The sequence below is a fragment of the Lepisosteus platostomus genome, chromosome 5, assembly GCF_059453375.1.
Source record: "Lepisosteus platostomus isolate fLepPlt1 chromosome 5, fLepPlt1.hap1, whole genome shotgun sequence".
NCBI classification, from domain to species: Eukaryota; Metazoa; Chordata; class Actinopteri; order Semionotiformes; family Lepisosteidae; genus Lepisosteus; species Lepisosteus platostomus.
In genome coordinates this window covers 30891302-30916597 of record NC_142615.1, presented here as the reverse complement: position 1 = coordinate 30916597, position 25296 = coordinate 30891302, and the positions used below count along the sequence as shown (strand labels likewise).

The window sequence follows — 25296 nt, the reverse complement described above, 5'->3', positions numbered from 1 at the left end:
GTGTTAGGCAAACATGAAAGCCGCTACACTACGGAAAATTGCAAGGACCGCTGCTGGTGTCTCGCTTGCGTTTCGGGCTGAGAAAGGGAAGCATCACTTTAGGCAGGGGGCGCTGGAGAGAGGAACAAAGGGCGCGATGAAACAAAATGCCAAAACCCAGGATCGAACCAGGGACCTTTAGATCTTCAGTTAACACTCTCCCAACTGAGCTATTTCAGCGGTGCGCAGGGCGCACAGCCACCTGCTCCAGCCTTCCTGTGTTGCGGCATGAGCGCACCAAGAGGAGCGGGAGAGTGTTGCAGGAATGTCACTCAGAAGGAAAGCTACCCAGCTGCGCCCTCTGAGCTCTGTCCAGCGCATCTTTCTCGCATGGACTCCTGCCTGCGACGGGCAGGAAACAATTAGCAAGAACAGAACAACACTCCATGGTTGTCTCATGACCACACCTTAGGTTGTGACACGTGCAGGTGTGAGGGGTCGCCGGGCTACTTTGGAGCAGAGCTTGGGCGGAGGGGGGCGGGAAAGCAGACAAAGAGGTGACACCTCAAGGTCTGCACGATCACAGCTCTCCACCGCCCAAGGCTTCCGCTCGATAAGCTACTGGACACACCCGCCCCTCCTCACACAGACCGTGAAAAAGCCCCCGAGTGGGAGAGCTCTCTCTTCCTCCCAGGAGCTGTTGGACACGACGCACAGACAGAGCGCGGGGAGCCGCCGCCTGCAAACACGGCTCCAGGCAGGACCCTGCTCCGCAGGAGCCGCAGAGCAGAGGAGAAGGGGGCAGCTTAGCTCCTGTGCAGAGACCTGAGCTGTTGTTGCTGCGGACGCTGTCTTTTCTTTTCTCGGGGTAGGAGTGAATGTTGAGTTGCCCTTAGAAATGAAGCAGAGCACTTCAACGGCATGGGTGTGTGTGTGTGCGCCCTGGTGATTCTGGGAGACAGATCGAAACCTGGGCTAAAAGAGAGGGGGCTTAGCCCTCTTCCATTTGCTAGTTCAAAGTTGTACAACCCATTTGTATCTCCTAGGCGGCGCAGTCGTTGTGCACAAAGAACGCTTTGAAAAGCGTCCAAAGCAAGTCATTCCGAGTTGGTCGTTTGTGTTTTCCGTTCAGACGCGAAATGCTGAAATTATCTCTCGGCTCCTCGGTTGTCATTTCTGCTCCGTAAAGGAATCACAGCACGCGTCGCCTTCCAGCACGCTGGGTCGGGACACGATGCCGGGGGTCGGAGACTGCGATGTCTTCCTCGTTAGTATAGTGGCAAGTATCCCCGCCTGTCACGCAGGAGACTGGGGTTCGATTCCTTGACGGGGAGTAGCTGTAGCTTTTCTTTTACCTCCTTAGAGAAAGGACTGCCTTTCACAGGTCCTGTGCTGCTTTTGAGCCGACAGAGCTCATCCTGGTCTGTCGGGACAGCCCAATTGCAAATGATCGGCTCCGTGTACAGAAGGAACATACGTTTCGTACAAGAGTGCATGAAGGCACCGGAAATACATTGGGAACAAATGACTGGTGGTTCAAGACCTCTGTGAAGTGCAGGAGCGTGCAAGAAGAGGCTGTTTTCACCTGGTCTCGAACCTGGGACCTTTCGCGTGTTAGGCAAACGTGATAACCACTACACTACGGAAACGTGTAGGGTTTACTGCTGGTGTATTGCTTGCGTTTCGGGCTGAGAAAGGGACGCGTCATTTTAGGCAGGGGGCGCTGGAGAGAGGAACAAAGGGAGTGATGAAACAAAACGCCGAAACCCGGGATCGAGCCAGGGACCTTTAGAACATACTCTCACAAATCGTTATAATACGTGCATTTGATCATCAATTGCGTAACAACCACATTCGTTCGACTTGAGCCATCAAGCTCATAGTTTTCAAATCTTGAAAGCTGTCAGTGAGCACATCATAGTCTGCAGCACGCCCTGTAACTTGCGTACTTCAACAGAAAGAAGAGCAGACAGCTCCACAAATATGCGAGGCGCAGAGAGCGCAAGGCGAGGCGCACACGTTTCGGTGGCTGAGAGATGGCAGTTTTTGCTTCTGCATTTCCCAAGTAAGGACACATGACAACAAGCGATCGCGGTGCTCATCTACGACATAGTGGTGATGAGTTTTCAGTACGTGTTCTTTTGAACGAGCAATGAGGTTGCCGCCTTCCACAGCTGAGTGCACGCTCTCATTGTGCCACGTGATGAGAATTCCCCAGGCTCGTTCAGTCATTAGTCACATTCCATCATTTCCCATAAGCAGACGCTGCGAAGTGATGTGGATATCAGTTCCCAGTCTTGTGGAAGAGGAGGAAAAGAGCACACGAGGGCTCGTGTGGGAGTTGAACCCAGGACCTCTCGTAACCTAAATGAGAATCATACCACTAGACCAACGAGCCACAGCAGCACTTTCCATTTCAATCTGTCAGCGAGCTTGAGGATGGGGGAGAGGCGTCATTCGGTCATCAATAAGTCAAGAAAGCCGCAATTACACGACTGCCTTGCAGACGAAGGGCAGTGAACTGTGCCCGGTAAGAGGGGAACAAGCGGCACTAGGTGAAGCCGAGGCACAATCCCTAGCGAGGGGGGTTGGCTTGTATGGTACAGCGCTTGCTTTGCATGTGGGAGGTAGCAGGATCAATTCCCGCATCCTCCAGGTGTGTGCTTAGCGCTTGATGTGCTGAAAGGTGTCCTTTAGCCTGTGGTCACGCCTTGCATGGAGATCATCGTGTAGCTGTCAAGTGTTTTGCAGCCACGCCCCCTTTCCATCTTCTCTCTGGCTTAAGCGTCTCCGCCACTCTCTCTTGACATTTCATGTCAGCATGTCAGAAGTCCGAGTGACATTTTTAATGGCTGAGTGAGGGCACGATGCTGAAGCAGAGAGGCCACTTCAGCCAGAGAGACTTGTGCTAGGTGAGATCTGAAAGACGGACTCGCAACAGAAACAGACCAAAAAAGTATCGGTGAGATCAAAAGGCAAATGCAACATCCAGCAGAGGGCGTCGCAAGATTTGGGTACAGGTGACTGAAATTCATGTGAGGCAAACTTTCCGACACATGCACTGCAGCTGGCCTCATTGGCGTAGTAGGTAGTGTGTCAGTCTCATAACCTGAAGGTTGTGAGTTTGTTCCTCACATGGGGCAGGGTTGCTTCTTCTCTTGCTCTTTTCAGACACTTGCGCCAAGTGTTCGCTCATAACCACCTCTGGAATGCGTGACCTTTACGTGGGGGAGAAGCAACGCCGCATCCCTTTCCTAAAGAACATTCACATTCAGAAATAAGTCAAGAAATTTGCCATTACTTTCGCTCACGCTGCTGTCGGCCTGCCCATGTTGCCAAAGAAAGATTCACTCGGCGTCAACATGACAGAACAGCGATCACTTGAAAACAATGTTCCACATTCCGTAAGCAAGAACTTCAGTGTTTGCAGTCACCCGATATGCCGATAGTCAAAGGAGCGCAAAACACGAAGCGGCAAAAGACAAGATGAGTTGATGGAAAGAGCGTTGAATTGATGAGCACAAAAGTTCAGCTCGTACAATAGGCAATGAAGGTCCCGGCGTTGTCATCGCACTTGAAAGGACTGCCTTGCAGACTAAGGGCAGTGGGAGGTTGCTGTTTTGAGACGGAAGCATTGGGATGGTGGGCCGAGATCTATTCTTCTTAAGGAATTCTTCATCGTGAAAGATCGGTCCACAGGTCATCCAAAGAACTCAGGGAATCATGTGCTACTGAAGGGAGTGAAGTGCTGAAACACATGACATGCCTCCTTGAACTCACATGCACAATTCTGCTGCAACATGCACAGCTACCGTCCACACCAGGCAGTGGGGCTTCAGCAGAATTTGCTACGCCACCTGCAATTACATATCCAGCTGCACACATATACATGGCCCTTCTGTCCTTTTCAGGATATCAAAAAAAAGCATAGCGTGGTTTTCCTGCCACCTGATTGATCTCTTCTCCCAATGAATGTGCCCTGCCACATTCATTGCTGAAGCAGGACGGAGGCTAACGGACATGTCAGACCAGTGAGGTTCAACGATCTCTCCAAAATATTGTGGTTGTAGTGGAAGAGATATGTTTTAAATTGTACCTTGGTATTTCAAACTCTCTCTAGAATGTTATCCATTTCTATTTTATTTTGACAGGAATTGGTAAAAGGCTTATGACACTAGATGAAAAGAGAAGAAAGAAAACACAATGTTTCAGCCGTGGAGCCTTCTTCAGGTGTGAGGGCTCTACGGCTGAAATGTTGTGTTTTCTTTCTTTTCTTTTAAGCATGGAATAGACCTATTACTTGTTCCTTTGCAGCCTACACATGGTGATGCAGCTTCCCACCTGAACTGCTAATGATACTAGATGCCTGGTAGTTTGTGGTACTTGGTTATTGTCTTATGTTTGCTCAAACTGCATATGTGTTGTAGCAGCGAGGCTTATTAATAAGAAAGAATTAAGTGTTCTGAGCCTCCCCAAATGAGGCCCCATCTCTGTTCATCTTTGTGGTGCAGCCACAGAGAAACTATTCATGCAGGCTGATTTTAGGTTTCCTTTGATAAGGACTGCTCCCAAAGGGGGATGCACTTAGCTAAGCCTGGCTATTATGATCAATGGTCATCCATTGGCGCCTATCTGTCTAGGGAGTGCCAGATGGACATCTGGACTGCATTCCTAGGTGTCAGGAGTAAATGACTCACATCTCACCTTGATCAACCAATCAGGGACTGGTAGGGCCGAGTAACCCACGTGGGACTCTGATGCCCATGGAACTTTCAACCAATCAACGAGCTGAAGTTCCTCCAGGTAAAAATAGGCAACACAGAGAGCCTGTAGTAAGATTCAGGAGAATTCTGTGGACTTTTCTAAAGGGAATTCAAAGGAGAATTCCAGGGCAGGACGGCCCAGGAGCAGAAGGCTCCCAAGGGCAGGACATTCTCACAGCGCGCCTCCTGACCATCCTGAGACTCAGCCTGGACAACCACGGAACAGCCAGTGTGTCCAAGTGCCAGAACTTTCCTTTGTTCTAAGAGTCTAGAGCGGAGGTTACCAGAGAGTAACCAGAGGATCCACCCGAGGTTAGCACCAGCAGCAGGCCTCGTGAACAGGTCGAAACTGTGGACAGCTGAATCACTATTCAGAACTAGCGCTTCATCAGGAACGAACCGGTCTTCTTCCTGACTTGCTGGGAACCACAGTCATCTTTTCTCCTGTGCACAAACTTTGCTAGTTAAAGCCAACACTAACTAGCCTGTCAGTTAGCATCAGCAGCGCACTGTCGCAAGCTCCACAGCACAGCCTGGCACCGAACCAGAGACCGCGGATTGGACAGCAACAGCCTGCAACTGTTTCTTTGTGCCCGCAGGAGATCTGAATCCCCAAAGATTGGATGAGTATTCAACTTCAATGCATTACAGCTCGAGAATTCAATTGTTATCCCAACCAGTTGATATCAATTTAATTCCTAAGAGTTATGTATTTGTTTTGAGTATCTAATGTAGAATTTGTAACCAAGTTCAATTACGAAACGGTCTAAATGAATGATATACTGAACGTATGTCCTCTTGATATATGTAACACTTCGTAACTGAATGAATATATATCTTTTGTATTCTGATAACCCTCTCGATAAGATCTGTTAGGTTTACATGCATATTCTATGTATTAATAAATGTATCCTCGTGTATTAGTACCTGTGTGTGTGCGTTGTTTGAGTTATATCGCATGGTTGGATTCTAAGGCCATCAAAAGAATCATTTTGTGATTTACTGCTACAATTAATAATTGTCCCAGTAAATGCCCAAACCCTACAGAACTGGTGCCTTCAGAGAGCACACTACAGGTCTGACACCCCACACTCTGAACACCTCCCTACCTACCCAGAGCCTGGAAAAATAAGTCCAGGTACGCGCTGCAGGTGCTGTTGCAAAGCCTCTCAGCACAGAGGCCAGGAAAATGCACAGCAGCTCCGTAGCAATATCTGGGACAGACTTCCCCCCTCAGGGTAGCGGCCTGTACATTATTTCCCTTCTGAGTCTTTCCTGCTTCCCACCCCATAGAAATTGAAACTTCTCCTCAGCACCGCCGCAACACGGTGTGGGATTGGGAAGGTAGAAGCCAGAAAATTCAAGACAGGCAAGAGTTCGGCTTTGATGACCAGCACCTTCCTTGTCATGGTGAGGTCTCGGTCCTTCCATTGCATCAGTTTTTTGTTTAAGATTGGCAATTTGTTCTGCCAATTTACTGTTCCTATCTCTTCTCCAAAATACACCCCCAGGACCTTAATTCTTTTCTCTTGCAGCCTGAGATCATGTTCTTCTTTTGGCTCCCTCCAGTTCTGATAAAAAAATCTCACTGTTAATTCTTGCAGAGAAAGCCAAAGAGAACCGATCACAGCACTGCAGAGCTCTGCTAATTGAGACATTGTCAGAGAGGAGCAGGGTGACGTCATCCATTTATTGAGATGTCTTTACCTCACGTCAGTAGGACAATACACATTGATGAGCCGCAGGTTAACTGTCCCCCATTCCACATCCACACACAGCAACCTGCCATCTATGACCCTCTGAATACTTTTCAATTTGAATGCCCATCCTTTGAAAAGAATGGCCACACCAGAGGCTCTGTTGTTATTGTCCCCTGACCAAACAGAAGGCCCTTTATCCCACCTATCTTCAAAGCTTTTATACCTCTCTTGATAGGCTAAAGCACACACCTGCAACATCAACACATCTCCCTCTCTCTGCTGGAGGTAATCAAAGACAGACTGGCATTTAACTCTGTCATTGATACCTCTGGTGTTAAGAGAAATTATGTTTAGAGCCATATTACATATGAAAGTGGAACCAGTCTTTACAAAACACATTTCTGTCTCACCTGTTACCTTCTTTTTCTTTTTCTTCTTACCAATTTCCTGCCAGCAATCCTCTGAATGAGCCTTCATCAGGGTGGCAGCAGTAAAAGGGTTCACGGAGTCCATTTCAAGGAAGGGGGTAGAGGGAGGGGTGGAGGGGTTCCAGCTGTCCCCATCGCCATGCTCTCCTTCCTCCTCGCTCGGGGAGAAAACAGAGTCATTTTTCCTTTTCCTCAAGTCCAGCTCCTGGGAGCACTGAGGGGAAAGGGGTGCAGCCGATGCACCAGTCTCCTCTTCCCCCTCACCCACCAGCTGCTGCAGATCCTCCGTGATGGACTGGATGGAGGAGAGGAGGGCATCTGTAGCACTTGCAGAGTCTGAGAAAAGCAGCTCCGCTGAATCCTGGGTATCCTCGCTGGACCCGCTCCACCGGGGGGCCCCACACTGGCCCTCGTTCTGAGGAGCAGGAGTGGGGGAGGGGTCCTCACTGTTCTCGGGGGTTTTCAAACCTTCGTTCTTGACTGGTGCAGTCTGCATTTGTGGGGGCGTAGTGGATTTCTCTTCCACCGGCCCCGGAGCCACAGCAGGACTGATCCAGGCTGGAGGCTGAGAGTCTTTGTCCAACAAGGGTTCTTTCTTTGACTTGTTGTTCGCATTGGATTTTCGGGAAGGTTTGGCTGAATGAAGCACTGCCTCATCCTTTCTCATTTTGAGTTTATTGGCGTAGGCGTGAGGGCAGTTCTTAAAAACGTGTCCTTCCGAGCCACATAAATTACACTTTGGCAGCATTGAACAGTCAGAGGCTAAATGTCCCTGTTTGCCACAGGTCTTGCAGCATTTCACAGTGCAGGACGATGCCAGGTGTCCCACAGCACCACAGCGCCGACACACCTTTGGTTGTCCCACATAAAACACATAGCCATTGTAGGCGCCCAGCCGGATTGTAGAGGGCAGGTGCCTTAAGCCTCCATTTACGCTGTCCGGAAGCAAGCGAACCTCGAATTTCCTTGCTCCCGTTTTTATACCATCAACATCTCTAACCTCAGTTCCATGGTGGACGGTGCAGTATTGGTTAAGCCAGGTGTGAATGTCCTCTGTCTTTGCCAGTTCCGAGAACATAACAGCATGCACCGTTTTCCTGTCTCTCTGTGTCAGAGGCTGCAAGTTGATCTTCTCAAGTGCAGGAACTTTCCCTCTTTTTGCCTCAAACACATCCACGCATTGTTCAAACAGAGGATAGGTAGCAAATACAACCTCAAATGCTTTCTGACCTGGGAGAGCGAAGATGAAATCCAAGTGCCGAGGTTCAAAGCCAAGTTCCTTCTGTAACACTTTTCTGCTGAACTGCATACGATCCATGAAGAGGTCATCCAAAAGCTCAAAACGTACAGCATTCTTGCGGGATCCAAAGGTTGCCATCTCATAAACTGCAAAACAAACACTGCTTCCACAACACAAGAAAACAATCCAACTACTCCACATACAGGCTGATCAAGGTATCTCCCCTGCCAGGTAAGTATGAGCTGTACAATCCCCTGCAAGCGGCCCACACCTACAGCACAGAGCGCGCAGCCTAGGCCAGCTCCTCGCCCCCCCACACCACCACCTCCTGCTGGGCTCACTCTTTCACACACTCACACGCCACACTACCACTCAAAAGGGTGGGCAAAACGAGAAAACGAGCGCACCGTTTCCTACACATTTACAGTCGCCAATGCGCATTCGCAGCATGTCCCGGGACGCAATTCGGCCTCATTTGCATAACACCAGACCGGCAGATCGCTACACAAGCTCGCGTCGTGCGCCTGCCACACACCGAACAAACACCGGAGCCTTTTCAGCAATTTCCAAAAAATGGGCTTACTCGCCTGCCCACAAGGCTCCGTCTCTTACCCACTCTCCAGAGCCTGCTGCCTTCTGTGCTGTTCTTTCGGCACCGCTGCAGCGCACAGAACTCCTGCAGCGCGGGGAGAAAGTTTCCACGCTCCGCCGCAGGGAAGGCTCGCTCCGTGCGCACACGTCCTTTCAATGCCAGTTCAACAAGTACTCTGCATTAGCAGCGTTGGGGCTCCGGCGTGTCACACCTCACCTCACCTCACACAGCCCCCTCCTTGAATGTCTGGCGCTGGGCATGCCCCACTCTCCTCCACCTTATCTTATCGCGTGTGACCACCGACAATGGCCACAATGCCGGGGAATGGCACCTGTAAAGTGTTAATTGGGGCACAGGAACAGCTCGTCTCGTCTCGGGGGCCGGCTTCAAAGACAATACAGCAAACACAGCGGGGCGGGGGAAGTAGACGTCACGACACATGCAGGTACATTCAGCTCCGGCGGGAACGAGTCATTTGTCGGTCTTTTCAAGTGCTGGGAGCCGAGTAATCCTTCGCTTGTATCGTTTCTCCCCGGTGACTAGATCTCACCCTGCGACTCTCGACTGGGCTCACCCACGGCAGCCCAGCAGGTGTGAGCCTAGCCGGCACCCGTATGGGGGATTCCCCCCGGAAAAGCTCAGGTTGCTGCTGCTCCTGCAAGAGGTGTGACTGGGACCAGTAGGGAGCGCTCACCCTGTGGTCTGTGTGGCTTTCTTATGCCCCAGCATCCTGATGGCGACACTCTACTGCGCAAACAGGCGCCGTCCCTCGGGGGAGGAGGAAAACTGAGGTCCCGACCCTCCTTGTGTCAGTGTCTCAGGGAGAGGATGGGCACTGTGAGACTGACAGGGCTGTCTGAGAGAAGCTCCTCCTACAGGTCTAGGCACAGAAGAGCTTCACCAACAGAGTCACACAGCGAACGTGATAACCGCTACACTACGGAAACATGCAGGGGCTGCTGCTGGTGTCTTGCTTGCGTTTCGGGCTGAGAAAGGGAACGATGGGAACTCGTGCCCAGTGGCCAAGCGCTCTGCCCCCGCTATTCAGCTGCTTCCAGTATTTTTGTTGGAGTGCGCTGATTGACCGTGCTCTCACACCAGAGCCCAGCATGCCTGTCATGGACGGAGCAGGAAAGGCGGCCCCACATTCTACAGCCCTCTCCACACAATCGACAAAATCGGGCTACTGAACTGGAGAAAATCTCCTCTCCAGAAAGTGCAAATATCATCTTAGAGAGTATAAATCCTATTGCCGAAGGTCAACACTGTCTACCAGAGTCACCCCTCCCACCTCTGGCAGGTTTCTGAGCTGCAGCGATGATGAGTTCGGCTCACACGTGAGAGGTCCTCGGTTGAAAACATCCGCCCCCTCTTCTCGTACGTTTTGCACATGATCGAGTGGTTTAAATACGGCTCCTTCGTACATGGTGCTGATCTTTTGGAAAGCAGAAAGCAAAACTGACACGTTCTCATACCAGGAGTTGAACCCCGGCCACCTGGGTGAAAATCAGGAATCGTAACCGCTAGACCATATGGGAGAATACTGCCATGCTGTTCCGTGCGTCATGTAAGCAAACTGTAATTGCTGCCTTCATGACCTGCTTGGTGGAGAAAATACACAAGAGAGTTGGCACTCAGAGTGTCGAAGGGTCGATGTATACTAGGGCTCAGTTGAAATACAACGTCAGGACTTTTCCGACTAGAGTCACACGAAGAGAGTACATCCTTCCCACCCCTCTGCCTCTGTCTCGGTAACTCTCTGTGATCGTATAGTGGTCAGTATTTTGTGTTGTGGCCGCAACCACCCTGGTTCCATTCCGGGTCCTGGCAGAAAAGAAGGAGTACTGCTTGCCTGGATGGTTGATGAATGACAGAGGCCACTCCGACCTCTTCTCGGTTTTCTTCAATGACTTACTAAGGATCTTCTTCACATTCGCCCATGCAGGGGAAGCCAGTTACACCAAAGCAAACGCAGGGAAGCGCATTTCAAGCAGAGACCTGGAGGGACTTGTTTACACCGAGAGTGGTCGGAGAATGGAACAATGCGACCAGCCCTGTTGCTGGAGCCGATTCTTGATGAGATCTTGGGCTCACTAAGAGGCCCCCGCTGGATGCTAATCTTTCTGTTGTTCTTGCAGGTCCTGCGCTGCTTTTGAGCCGACAGAGCTCGTTCTGGTCTGTCGGCACAGCCCAATTGCAAATGATCGGCTCCGTGTACAGAAGGAACGTGCGTTTGGTACAAGAGTGCATGAAGGCACCGGAAATACATTGGGAACAAATGACCGGTCGCTCAAGACCTCTGTGAAGTACAGGAGCGTGCAAAACGAGGCTGTTTCCCGAATTCTACAAGAGTGGAGAATTCTACAAGGCAGCGCCACATTCTATACATTCTACTGGGCCTGATTTCCCCGGTTCGAAACCGTGTGGAAACAGGGTCATTTCGTTTGTCACCACACACATTGTTTGGGGATTCGCCTAGTGCTGTGATCGAACAGACCCACTCACCTCTTAGTGTGGTGGGATCTGCACAGTGGATGTCACAGCGCATCCTGCTTTCACTTCAATGCGTGTCCTGATGTACCCCGGTCTCCCGTGTGACAGGTGGGGATACTCGCCACTATACTAACGAGGAAGACATCGCTCTCTGCTTAGTGTGCAAAACACTTACTTGCAGCATTGTGGGTGCTGTGGTTTAAATGCTATTGGTTTGTGAACAGAATACCCCTATCCCAGTGCATTGTGCCACATTAAATAAACGCACGAGAATAAGAGATTCAGAACGCAAAGGTGTGTCAGTGTTCTGTGGTCGGCCATCATGGATGTCTTAGAAGCACCAGCAGTTCACTAAACAGATAAATGCTTTGCTGGATAAGCAAAAGTTGCCTGTTGTAGCATAAACGGGCCGGGAAATTAAATATTTGGATTGATTCAGAGTGTGCTTTACAGTCTTCTTGTAATATTTTGATCTGCCAGGGCGCGGTCGTTTTTACAATCTGGATTATCTAAAAAAGACCGACATCAGTCTAAAACAGCTTTCACTTTTGGGAACAGACCTTGTATTGCACATTTCTTATAGTTTTTTTTTTCCTGATTGCAAAATATTGTGAAGCATAAAAGCCAGCTGCATAAATCTCTATTACGCGTCTTTTATGAAGGTGTTTCAATTAGCAGTCTGTGCAGGATTAACGCTTTTGGAGCATGTATTATTGTAAATAATCTTATTTAAATAAGCTTAAATTCGCATACTGTTTTTCAGAAAGCGCAAACCAGTCTGACCTCCTACAACTTTCTGTGCCCGCTGAGTAGATCTTAAAACAGCTGCAGCCAGAGTAGCCGTAATGGCAGCACAGTGCTTTGAGTTCAGCTTTTCTTATTTCTTCTGCAGAACCACCGGCATCGGAATATGCTGATCCGCATAAGAAGCGCTTTCGGTTTCTGATCCTTTTTATTGAGCGCTGCTCAATAAACTTTCCTTGCACTAGTTTTTCCCATGAAAAAAAACATTTCCCTCATTACATGATTTCACTTTTTTTCTTTTCAACAAGTAGAAAGAAATAAAATATAATTCCGTATTGGTGGTCTAAGGCGTTGCATTTAGATTGCAGCTTTTCCTGGAGACCATTGTTTAAATCCCACTTCTGACAAAGGAGAAACGATAAAATCCCTAGGTAGAAAGCATCTCGCATTTCACGTGTTTAATGTTAATTGTCTCAGTGGTTGCCTCAGTGAATGATGGATCTTCTCTTTTGCAGGGTGACGGCAAACTTCTTCAGAGAGGGAGTCTCCCACGCACGGCTTTTCTTCATCAAGAGCAGAGACAAAAGAAACAGACTTCAAACTGAAATTAATTACTTCTTGAGTGTTTATGACCGTCTTTAAAAAGCTGAGAGCAGGCGAAAACATCTTTTGAAATGAGGAAATGTCTGCTGACAGTAAACAGCTCCTCTTTAGTACAGTGCTAAGTACCCCTGTTTGGTGCGCGGCAGAACGGGGTACGTTTCTGTGAAAGGGCCGTGGTTTATTTTTGTTGAAACATATTGAAATGTTAAAGAACGGAGGGAAAATTGCTGTTGACCAGGATGGCCGAGTGGTTAAGGCATCGGTTTTAAGATCCAATAAACAAATGTCCACGTGGGTTCAAACCCCATGCCTTGTGAGTTCTTGTAAATATTCTGAAGTGAGAGATAACTTTGAAGATTTACACTCTATTTAAATGTCATTTCACTTAATTTCAGTTCTCTTCACTCCCTGGGATAACTGAACTCACAATCGCATACTGAAGGCTTTACATGCATTATCTGTGATACAGCTTCTAATAAGAACGGAATGAAAGTGTATTAATAATAAATTACATTGTTTTAAATAAACGTGTATTGATAAATTTCATAATTAATAAAAGTGGTGTGACAGGAAAGCAAATTAAATATTACAATGATATTCCAAGCAACTGATGCGTAAATTCATTATGTCGCGACAATTTTATTCCCACTATAAAGGGTAATATTGTAATGTAGATCCAGTGTTCCACTTAGTCTGCTTCTGAATTTCTTCATTTCAGTCTGTCCTCTATTTCAGTAACCTCTAGAGGGCGCAGGATTGGGTTCCTTGAAGTTAAGAACAGGTTAATTAAGGAGCTGTGGACTGATTTCTGCGGCCGAGTTCGTTGTAGTCTTAAGTTAAAGAATTCTTCGATTTTAAGAAAAAAGACAGGTATGTTTTGTGTCTCATGCCGATCCTCTTCTCGATCCAAATGAAAGGTTTAATATGATCCCTCGAGAAAGAAAAGAGTCAATTTCCGCCTGGAATGATTGATGGCCCACCAAACATTTTGTAATATCCCCAGAAGTGTATACAGTAGAATCCTGGTTCGTAGCTTAAATTCAAGGTAACCAAGACTAAAGAGTTGGAAACTTAATGTCTTACTGGGATTTAAATAAACTGGAACATTTCACTACATTGCGCAGTGTGTGCGAGGAAACAGCTCCTGTTATCCCTTCGATAGCTCAGATGGTAGAGCGGAGGACTGTAGTAGGAACACCTGGGAACACCTGGGAATCCTTAGGTTGCTGATTCGACTCCGGCTCGAAGGAAGGCGACTTTTGTGTACTTTAATCAAAGACAATAAATAACTATCACTCACAAGTTGATCAGAAGCTCAATAAATGACGAAGCAGAGGCTCCTGTTCCGAATTCCCCTCACGTCTGATGGTCTTGTTCTGACCAAGATCAATCTAAATTGGTGGAAGGGATTTCAACTAATCTGGTCTTTGAATTCAGGGACTGCTCTGTCTGCTTTGTAATTCAAAAATAGATACCAATGTCAAGTTCTTTGTAGATAAAGTGTTGTCTGTTTTCAAAAGTTAGGCACTTAATTGGCTTTATGATTTGGTATTGATTTTGTATAGTTATATTATTACGTTTGTGCTTTCTCTGTTTTTATCGTATTGTGAACTTATATTTTAATCAAATGCTTACAAAGGCAAACAGGGCACACATTACAAGCTACTCTGCACTTTTAGGAGTATAACAGGTTCGATATAAAATCGCAAAAATGTAAAAGGGGAAAATACCCCAGACTGCGTGTGAATCCCTCCTTGAGGTAGGCTGTTGTTCTATTGTTGATAAATATGACGTACTGTGCACAAAATGCTGCATAAAACAACCTGATATATTAATAATTATTATTTTATAATTTGATAAGTGTGAGGCCCCAGATTCAGTTCACGTTATCTTCAGTCCTAATTTTTTTTTAACATGAGATCTTCCCTTCCTCTAGTTGAAGTCACACGATGAGAGCGATTTTTTTTCCACGTTGCGATCCAAACAGTCTGACAGTGACCAAACCAGGACGGATTCTGCTGGGAGCCGGACTGAGGTCATTCTCACTCCCTGTGCTGGTACACCTTATCTAATTTTCACAATTGTGATAGACTTCTTTAAAAAAAAGTAGATATAGCCCTGAAAAAAAGCATTAGCTTTATCAGTTTTTACATTAATCGATTTTGAATCTAAGATCGAATTTTAATAGGTTCAATTTATATTTAAATTGAAATATAGCGTGCATACATAATCCACCAACGGGCAGAGCAATATTTTATGGTGGATTTGTATGGGCATCTGTATGATACCACTACAGCACTGGTGCAGGTGCAAAATCCACTTTCACACGACTTTTTCAGTGTCTTCTCTCTCACATGATACAGAGCGCAGGAGCCTATATCGTTCAAATGTTATTGATTGCTGATCGTTCAGCGGGGGTCCGGATGTGTCTGTGTGGCTGAAACTGGACAGTACCTTCCCAGTGGGCAGTGATTTGTCGAATATACGTATATATCACGGCGAAAATACAGCTATACGTATATATATGTTGCCGCGACGTATAATCAACGTCGAATTGCAACCGTAAAATCGACGACATTAATAAATGCATATATAATGTCGAAAACACATCTTACACATCTTACAAGAAATGGTGATTCTTTCTGAGGGCTTGGGAAAATCTATTTCTTTGGATGCTGTTGAATATACTTTAAACCCATGCTTAGCCATGTTTTTAAAATTAAATTATAACAATTTCTGTCTTTGATAATGGTAGCAAAGGCTTCCTCCACCCACTGCTTTGCCAAAGGGGAGTCCTGTTTTCTGGGAGGGGTGGAGTCTTTGCTCGGGGTAACTTTCTGCTGAGTGCAATATACCTTTCACTTTTCACCTGCAATCGAGACAGGAGGTACAGTAACTCTGAGACTTGAATAAGGTCCTGGATATTGAATCATCACTACGATCAAGAGGTAAGACTTTACATTTTTACTTTTAAATGCATTTGCTGATAACCTTTTAAAACTAATATGCAGTCAGGCAGATGCATCTTTATTCTTAAGCGTCTCTCAGTGCATTGATATTGTTTTTACTAATCTAATATCAAGAATCTCATCATGTGCATGCTGAGGTGTGGAATATATCTTTGTGTTAAATGGTATTGTTATGTATATTGTATAATTGAAATACAGCCTCTTTCTGGTGACAAGTATTGGCTTAGAAGACTTCTCCTTGCATTGTATAATCAGGGCCAGTTCAATGGGGCATTTAATTAATTGAGAGCTCTTTCTAGTACATATGAATGCAGAATGGATACAGATTAATTGCAATAGTGTAACTGCAAATGAATATAGATGAGAATGTTGACTTTTTTATGAAACCATTATTTATTTTGGAGCAATGAGCAATACAATAAAATCATTATGCTCAAACTATGAGAGAGAAAATTAAGGATAATTTAAGAAATCAGTCTTAGCTTGTTTCTATACACAAATGATATTATTTATTTTCAAAGGAAACCCGTGAGGATTCCCCTGGTGTGCAAGATGTGCCTGAATACTTTTGATCAGCTTCCTGCTCATTTGAAGAGGGCGTGTATGAAGCACGCCACGGCAGAGGAGATCAGGATGGCCTCTCAACAGGTGAGGAAGGACATGATGAATCACCTGAAGAACGGGGTCATCGTGGATTACAACAGAATAGAGATCGTGTCTGGTGAGGCAAACAGGATAGTGGTTGTAAAACTGCTAGAGTCCTTGGGCCTTTTTGTACGTGGGAAGCCTGAAGACACATTGGCAAGGTGAGATATTTTTAATTTGTAAGGCTTCTGTAGTTTCTTTTTGAAATCATTGTTACAACATATTATGTAAAAGCATGTTGAAAAGAATCTACCTGTATTCCAGTGGCCCTGAGCAAGAGGCCGCTATCCAGGAGGAAGAGATGCCAGAGGGTGCTCCAGAAACTGAAGCAGAAGTGGAGGAGGAAGGGGAAGATGGGGAACAGTAAGACTCTCTGCTCAATAGGGTTTCTAGTGCTTTATTTTTTATTTGCACGTTGTATGTATAAAAATTGATTTTGTTTTACAGAGGCAAGAAAAAATGTAGCCTTAATTGGGATGTCAGTGAATTGGTAGATATACATATTCACACGGGGCCACATCTAAAGCCATTTTCTCCCAGAAGCCAACTAAGAAAACGGAAACACTTATAATACATGTAATTGTCCATGTGTCTTATATCTACAGGGTGTCAGTTAAAGGTAATCTAAAAGCTCTCCAAAAAAGAGTTACCCTGGCTGGACTTTACAGAAAACACTCTCTTGATTCTCCTCTCCTGGCTGGCTTTAAACAATACCTTATCCAGGGCCTGGGAATGGTAAACTGCTCCAAGGAGGTAGGTATTTGGTAAATGGGTTTTACTCGGCTTAAACTTCACATACCACGGATGTTGGTTATAAAAATAATGACTTTCTCTATATATGTTTTTCAGGTTGAAAATGTCTCCAGGTTCCTGTTTTTTATGGATCCATCGGAAGTTTCCTTAAGTTTTCTGAAGGACATTTCCAAAATGCAGACATTTGTTTCCCAGTTGAAGATGACTGGGCTGTTTCACCAGACCATTGCAGGTTATATCATTAATATCAGCAGATTCCTGCTCTTCATCCTAAAAAACACTAACCTGCCAGTGGAGGATCCCAGTCTAGCTAAGAGTTTAATAGACTTCCAGAGCAATCTAAATGATATAAAAAAGAGAAACAACAAGAGTGTCAGACAGGAAATAACCAGAAAGAAGTACTTTACTTATTAAATGTTGGTTCAACTTGGTACTTGGTTTTCTATTCAAACACATGAATGTTGCCTTTTGGAGGCTGATAGTATTGCTCTCTCTCCCCCAGACAAACACAGCTGCAGAGTCCTCCACCTAAACTAAGCGATTGCTTGAAGGTGTTGAGTGTTGCAAAGAAAGATGTGCAGCGGATACTGGGCAAGACACACACCTCTGCAGACATCACCACGAGTGAGCGGATTGTTGTGATGCTTTACCTGCAGGCCATTCTCCAGCTGAAGCACTTTCAGCGCCCAGGGGTGGTAAAGAATATGACAGTAAGCATCCCTTCATACAACCGAGAATTTTGATTATAGATGTTCTTTTCGAGAAATTGTATTTAATTGATATTTGTATAAAAAAATCTTCTGAATTCAGGTCCTGGATTGGATACAGTGAAAAATAGTTGTGAATAAAAGTGGGCAAAACAGGGTAATAATCTCTGTCAAAGAGCGCATGGCTGCAACTCAGCGACTACCTTCCTTTGCACTAAATGAAGAAGAGGAAAAGGTGAGTTGAAGGTTTTATTGATATTTCATTGCTAAAAACTGTCTTTAGCATTCAATGGTATGTGAAGAATACTGCATTTAAACTGCATTTTTATTTTTTTTATTTTCTCAGATGTTTCACTGCTACTTCATTAACTTACACTGTGATGCAAACTGCAGAATGGAAATAGAACATGTGTATGCAGGAGGAGAACCAGTTCACAATCCTACCTATTATCTGCGAAGACTGAGTGAGAAGTACATTGAATTATATCATTATTTTTATGTATTTTCTTTTTACTTTTCTGTGGCTTGAAAACAACTATTTTATATATGTTTGTTTTGCAGGTACCACCTACCACTGATTACTTGCTATGTTGCAAGAAGGGCATTTGAAATGCAAATAAAGAAGCTACCTATTGATCAGAAAACTGTCCTGAATGATTATTTAGGTGTTTCAAATGGAACTGTTGAAAACCTAGCCAGAAGGCTGACAGATGAGGACATGTGCTCAGCCAGCGAACTAATTCATGGCATTGTAGAAGCAGGATCTCTGTAAGTGTCACAGTGATATCAAAATTCAGTATTTGAAAGTCAATATTTAAGATAAACATACATTTCTCATATTTTTTTAAACTTCAGTTCAGGATCAGGAGAGCAATCTTCAGGCTATGGACAAGAACGTACAGCTGCTATACGGTAAGTTTTAATTCAATATCCCTCTTTCAGTTACCTTTTAGCCACTCTGTCTTAGATCTGAGTTTTCTTTTTACAAATAGGTCCACTGTGGCAGCTGCTGCATATAGATGCTCAAAGATGGGTGATGCTGCAGCCTTCCAGAAGCTGATACAGATGTTTCCCGTGACATTAGATGGCCAGCCACCCAGAAAGAAAGAGCGCCTGAGAGTGACCGGCGTTCACGACCGCCACTGTTACAATAGATGGAGAGCTGAGCAGAGGAAAAGGAGGCAACAGAACATATTCGGTAAGAACAGGATTTCTTCTTTTTAAAGAGTAATATTTCAAGAGTCTATTACTGGATATATTCTTTGGGTGGATTTCTGATTTCTCACAACAGATCAATACAATAGACGGTTACCAACAGAAAACCAAGTGACCCATTATATAGAAAAAATGGGATGGTCAACCAATACACCAGCTGTGTCCGATGTACTTCAGAACTGTAAGCCGCATGTAGAAGTCCAACCAAATGGCAAAGACATTGAAAATCTGGTAAAACTCCAAACCTGGAGAGGCCTGCACATCGTTGATGATCCTGTGAAAGGGAAGAAGGTTATAACTTCCAGGCGTTTCCAGAAGGGAGGGGTGGTATGTGATTACCATGGCAAGGTTATCACAAAGACAGCTGGAGAAGCCCTAATGGCACAGATGGCAGAAGGAGACATGGGATATCTATTCTTTTTTGATGGACCTAAACAAAAAATGTGCATTGATTCGCGTGAAGAACACTGCACCTGCCACCCGGATATGGACACAGTTGGAAGGCGCATAAATCATTCAAACAAAAAAGCTAACATCAGACCAATTAAAGAATCATTTGTAATTGACGAAAATACTGACATAACAATTCTGTTCTTGGCAAAAAGAGAGATTGCAGTGGGAGAAGAGCTCCTATATGATTATGGTGTCTCCAGGAAGTCATTTAATGGAGAAGGACAATCTCTGGAGTGGTTGGACGAATGATCATAAAATAAAGCTTTTATTTTAATTCGATTTCTTGATTTATTGCTACATGCCCAGGGCAATAAGCAGTCTGAGGTTTTATTTCCAGACGGCATAGATCAGTGGAGTAGTGTAACACACTGGATCATTATATTATTAGAATCTATTCTACTTAAATTATTAAGTAGGTTAGGGTTAGGTGCAGGAACACTGTATTTAGGATGTGTTTGCAGTGATTCTGTGTTTCTAGCTTCAACACAGTGATATATATATATATGCTCAGTGATTTATTGGTACATGCCCAGGGCAATAATCAGAATGAGGATTTATTGCCAGACGGGCTAAAGGTAGTGTTGTGAAATACTTCAATACACTGGATCGCAGATTTAGACCCCCTGCACTTTACTCCTTAAATAACATTTTAGAATCATACGTTTAGTATATTAAGTCCCTAATGCTGAAAGAAATGATCATTTGTTTAACATGCACAGGTGTGTCTCAAAGGATGCAGTGCTCCTGAAGGGCTCTCAAACCCTGCATTTCAGATTCCTAGTTGTATCCCTCACATGTGGCACCTCAGAATGACTTCTAACCTTACCTGTGGTGTCTTTAATCCCTATTGCTCAATGCATGGTGAACGTACTGCATACATGTGTTTTGAGAATGAGGAATGGGCCCTTGAAACACTCATTTGCCTGTTTCACAAATGATCGTATTTTACTAGAGATTCTGTTTGGGATTCAGATGTGCATTCGGACAGCAATCCCTTTAAAAAATGATACGTTCTGGATGAGGTCAAAGGTGCAGGAACACTGTATTTAGAATGTGTTTGCAGTGATTCTGTGTCTCCTGCTTCAATGCAGTGATATATAGATATGCTCTGTAATTTATTGGTACATGCCCAGGGCAATAAGCAGTCTGAGGATTTATTTATCGATCTTCTACAGCCCCAGTGTGTGCGGGTCTCTTCTTCGTGGAGAAGAAGGATGGGAGACTTTGACCCAGCTCTGACTATCCAGATCTCAATGAAATAACTATTTAAAAAAAATAACATCGATAGCCCTTGCCTAAAATAGCAGTAGCTCTCGAGTCAGTGCAGGATGCGACTGTTTTAAAAAAACTAGATCCTTGAGGGGCGTACAGTATAATCTTATTTGTATACGAGAAGACAATGAGTGGGAAAACAGCTATTAATGATAACACATGGACATTAGGAATATCTGGTTATGCCTTTTGGCCTAGTTAACGCTCCAGCAGTCTTCCAGACTTTTATGAAATGGAGTTGATCGCGAAAGATGACAACAGCCAACATCGCCACTGACATCCATTCTTCTCCCAAAACACTATAAATGCCTACAATATCCCTCTCTTTTGCATCTCAACCTTTGCAGCTACCCCTTGGTCACCCTGCATGGGGGGTCCTGGTCTCCTTGTCCTCTGGCCGGGAGGGGAGCCCTCAGCCAAGCGGGTTAAGCCAAAATTTTGCTCCATAATCCTTTTACGATGCTTTAATCTCAGGTGTTGTCATTCCTTGTGAATGATATATTCAGGGATATAATTCAAAGGTTTGTGTTGGTATATCTGGATGCCGCTATTGCTGCTGCTGAATGCAAACACTGAATACATCTATAATTCATTATCGAACTACATAGACAATTAAATATTCCATTTAAACAGACGGACCCATTATGCAACTCATTATGTAAAGTTTTACTCTGCGTCATCAAACAACTATGTCCACTGTAGAGAGAAGGCATGGTTTTCAGCAACTGGCAGCTTAGGCACTTGGCTTCTCCCCGCAAGAAAAACTCCAAAAACAGACAGACTGACCATCTGGTCCCTGGGCAAGGACTATCTCCAACAGAACATCTAACAAAGGCGAGTCGCGATTAGGTCTTCCACTGAGGGCACCCCTTGTGTTTCATCAGTCCTGCTGCATGTACAGTGTAGAAAGTTCTACCTACAATGTAGATACATTTTATATGCCAGAACTGCTCAGTTCTAGTAGAGTTGGAGGACAGATTTTGCATTTTGGAGGGGTGCATTAGCACACTATTAGATATTAAACATATTGAGGGAAGGATAGATTCAGCTCAGTCGGAGCACTCAGTCAATTCAGAATTTGCTGCAGTCCCTCCCGGCCCAGCTGTCTCCAGCTTGATACTGGCACCAGCAGTGACCACACGCACATATTCAGAGCTGCCAAAAAAGTTGAGATTTCACCAAGTGACAGGAAGCATCTCAGAAAACAATGGTACAGTCGTTTCCACACGTCCAACAAGTAGAGCTGAAGCCACCCGGAGTTCTCCGAGCAAGTAATGTGAGGATGGATAGTATCACCGAAGGTAGCGTGGCCGAGTGGTCTAAAGTGCTGGGTTTTTAGGCTCCAGTTTCTTCAGAGGTGTGGGTTTGAATCCTGCCACTACCAGGTCTTTCTGTGTTAAAGCCTTACTCACTGAGCTAGGTTTTTCACGATTGTCTTTGTAAGCTTAATATCAAGGCAGAAAAAAGCTTTAATTTTTCTTCTCAACAGAAATGCTCATTGGATTGCTCATTATGCAGGGAACAACTTTTGAGTCCATGCGAATAGTAGTGTGTCGTCAATTCCATTTAATATTGCTTTTGTGTGGCTTTTGTGCGGCGGCGTTTTTGTCAGTGAAACTTGAACGCTCTGCTTTTTCAAGCTGAATTGTCGGCAGGAGTACAGTTTATTTAATATTTGCGCACAGTACTCCATCAGAAATACTTTGTCCAAGTTTAGAAGAGATTGGGATTTAGTGCATGCGTTTACAACGCATACCTCAAACAACAACACCATTTGATGGGAAATTGATTCGCTTCTTGCTGTTGTTCCTGTGGTTGCGGTAGTTAGAAAGTTGAATGCTCTTCGATGTTCTGCTATACTACTCACTGGGTCGGCTTTATCAATTGGCTCAGAAAGGTCAACTGTGATTTGGCTCCGTAAAAATCATTAGCAGTGTCGTTATTTTTTTCTGTGTGTATGGGTGTACTTTTAAAGCATGTGAAAAATACGAGGTTGTGGATTTCACCAAATAGCAACGGCAAGTTTTAAACCTGCGATAAACATTCTTCCAGTTGAATAGTTTTACTCAAAGGAAAACGGAGCGCAAAATAGAGAGTCGATATTCAAAGACTTCAGTGTCTGTACTGGACTGCTTGTATGCGGACATCACTCAAAATCCCTAATATGTTTCTTCCGAATTCAGTTTTGCAGTTCTTTAGTGCTTTACTGTTTTCAGAGGGTCTTTTACTGACGCTGCTGTAGTAGAGAAGTGACAATCTTCTGTCCATTGCAGTTGAGAACAGATTTAATACAGAGCTGCGGAGAAATGTCTGCGCCAAATATCGCTGCAGAACTTGCCCGTGCACAACATCGAAGAGAAAAAGAAATACCACAGGGTTGCCCATAAAAGTGAAAAATAGACATCCGACTGCACTGGTTGAATAATAATAACAATAATAATAGTGGTGGTAGCTGATCATTCTTGTCCGTGGCCGAGTGACCTCTGCAAGTATGTTGAATTATTCTCCTCAAGGTATAGCTTTAGCAAATTAAAGGGGGCAGGTTTTAACCCATTCACTGCTTATTTCAACTAATGCCATGTTCCTTTTTCTAGGTCTTCAAATAATTCACAATGTCGAGGTATCTTTAGTAATAAGAAAAAAGGTGCACCTCGGAGATCCATCTCACAAAAGCAACAACTTCTTAAAGTGCACTTATGAGCTGTAGAACTCGAAGGAGTTATCTCTCCTAGTTATTAAATGTACAGATAATGAAATCTGTAATTTACGATTTCCATCACAGTTCTCTCCAAGCTTCTGCAACCTTCCAGTAAGCGCAGTACTTATACAGCAGTACACGGCGGAGCAATGCCGAGCTTGTGAGTTCAAGCCTCACATGGCGCAGTTTTGCCTGTGTTTTCAGCTGCAGAAACTTAACATCCATTGCCCTAAGATTGTCAAAAAGCAATTCCTTCCCTTTCATTTGAAGTCAGATGAAGAGGAGTCTCAACAAAAGCAGCTAGCAGCAGTTGGATTTGAACCCACGCCCCCAAATAGACTTATAGCTTGACCCAGTGACTTAGACCACTCAGCCATGTTACCCGATGTACTAGGCCTCTTTGTCTCATTACTTGCTCGAAGAAAGCCGGGTGGCTTTTGCTCTTGTGCTGCTTTTTTCAGAGATGCTTCCCCTCTCATGGTGAGATCTCGACTTCTTTAACACCTCTGGATAAAGATCTTCTGTGGAGCAGGCTTCAGACCCCTGTGTACAGCACCCTTGATGTCATTTGATTTTTACAGCAGCCACATCCAGAAAAATGTGTTTTTTACTTTTTATCTAAACAACAAAATTAAATACAATACAAACAAGAGCACATATAACGTATAAAGAAAATCGTCAGGGGCACATGCTATAATACAATTACACTTTATGAAAAACGATTACACAAGGTAAATAAAGATAAAGCCCACACAGCTTGTTCTTACATTACGAAAGAGTCCGTAAATACCCCTTTACGTCTATTTTGAACTGTTCAAACGTAGGACTCTTCTCAGACCATTTCACTTTATACCACATTCCTAAACGAGGATGCATCACCTGTTTTAGAACTATTTTGGGCGGTATGGCTTACACAACACACCCACAGTATTCTAATGGTGGACTGCAGATCTGTGGTATAGTTCAGCTGAATTCGAGGGATTCAGCAATCGTACTGGATTTGACTGGGATTCTGAAATGTCTCTTGCAAAGGTATTCGGGTTTGCTTGAACCTTTAATAAAATAGTGATCTGAAACTACCCAGCTTACAATCTCTGAGGTTCTTGTGGCAAAGCACAGTCATACCTGACCTGTCTGGAATGACCACTGAGAGTCTTCATCCAGAAGCGACGGCACCACTCCAAGTAGAATGAGAGAGAAATACAGCATGACATGGGGAGTCATGGGGCTCCCACAGTTCGTTTTTCCTCATGTAACTGATTTTTTCACTAACATTTTGACCTTTTCACAATCAGACCTCTTTCCACATTTAATAAAATCTTTTAACCAGCGAACCGGTTCTATCGGTTTGTGAGGTTTGTGAATGCGTGCAGTAAGTCCTTATTGAACTAGGACAAAATATTCCTGATGGAGCGCTGTGCGCAAACATTGAATAAACTCGACCTTTGCAGATGATTCGGCATGAAGAAGCAGAAGATTAATGTTTCACAGACAAGCAGCACGCCAGTACAACCAATATAAAACGTAATTGACGGCTCACAAACATTTGCACTGACTCAAAGGTGATCTCGACGGACATTGTACCCTGCATAACGCTGAAAGAGCTACAGTAAAAAACATTTCTGTTGAAAAGACAACAACACACTTCTTTGTGCTGTGATGATAAGATGACAAAATTTGTCTTTAAACACCTTGCTCAGCCTCTCACGAGACTGTCAAAAATTGCTCCCACCGATTGTATTTCAAATCGGAGGAAGCGGGGTATTGAGAAATGTTTTCAACTAGCAGTAACTGCACCTCTGCTAAACCTCATAGGCGACGATACTGCCACTGCGCAAAGCTGACAGTTGCCAGGCAACCGTGGGGCTCCTACAGAAATTGCGATTAATCATCTCATGATATGCCATTGCTGTAATGCTTCACATTTGTCTTCCTCTTATAGCTTTAGGTTTACATAGGTTTAACTATTACATAGTTTACATCCTTTGGATACATAGGGAATTCTGAGAAAACCACTGCTCATTTTCAGCAGTAGATGACAG

At 44.7% G+C, this 25296-nt stretch overlaps 1 long non-coding RNA gene and 2 other non-coding genes across 3 annotated transcripts; 2 read left to right on the top strand and 1 right to left on the bottom strand.

The window, feature by feature from the left end:
- The first annotated feature begins 13694 nt into the window (after nt 1–13694).
- On the top strand, nt 13695–13792 carry trnay-gua (transfer RNA tyrosine (anticodon GUA)). The gene is made up of 2 exons: nt 13695–13731; nt 13757–13792. It is a non-coding gene; the product is annotated as a tRNA-Tyr (tRNA).
- Nucleotides 13793–18270: 4478 nt separating this feature from the next.
- On the top strand, nt 18271–18639 carry LOC148665518 (uncharacterized). The gene is made up of 3 exons (XR_015936908.1): nt 18271–18384; nt 18472–18528; nt 18609–18639. It is a non-coding gene; the product is annotated as an uncharacterized LOC148665518 (long non-coding RNA).
- Nucleotides 18640–24954: 6315 nt separating this feature from the next.
- On the bottom strand, nt 24955–25096 carry LOC148665517 (U4 spliceosomal RNA). Its single transcript, XR_015938881.1, has one exon. It is a non-coding gene; the product is annotated as a U4 spliceosomal RNA (small nuclear RNA).
- Nucleotides 25097–25296: the final 200 nt, after the last annotated feature.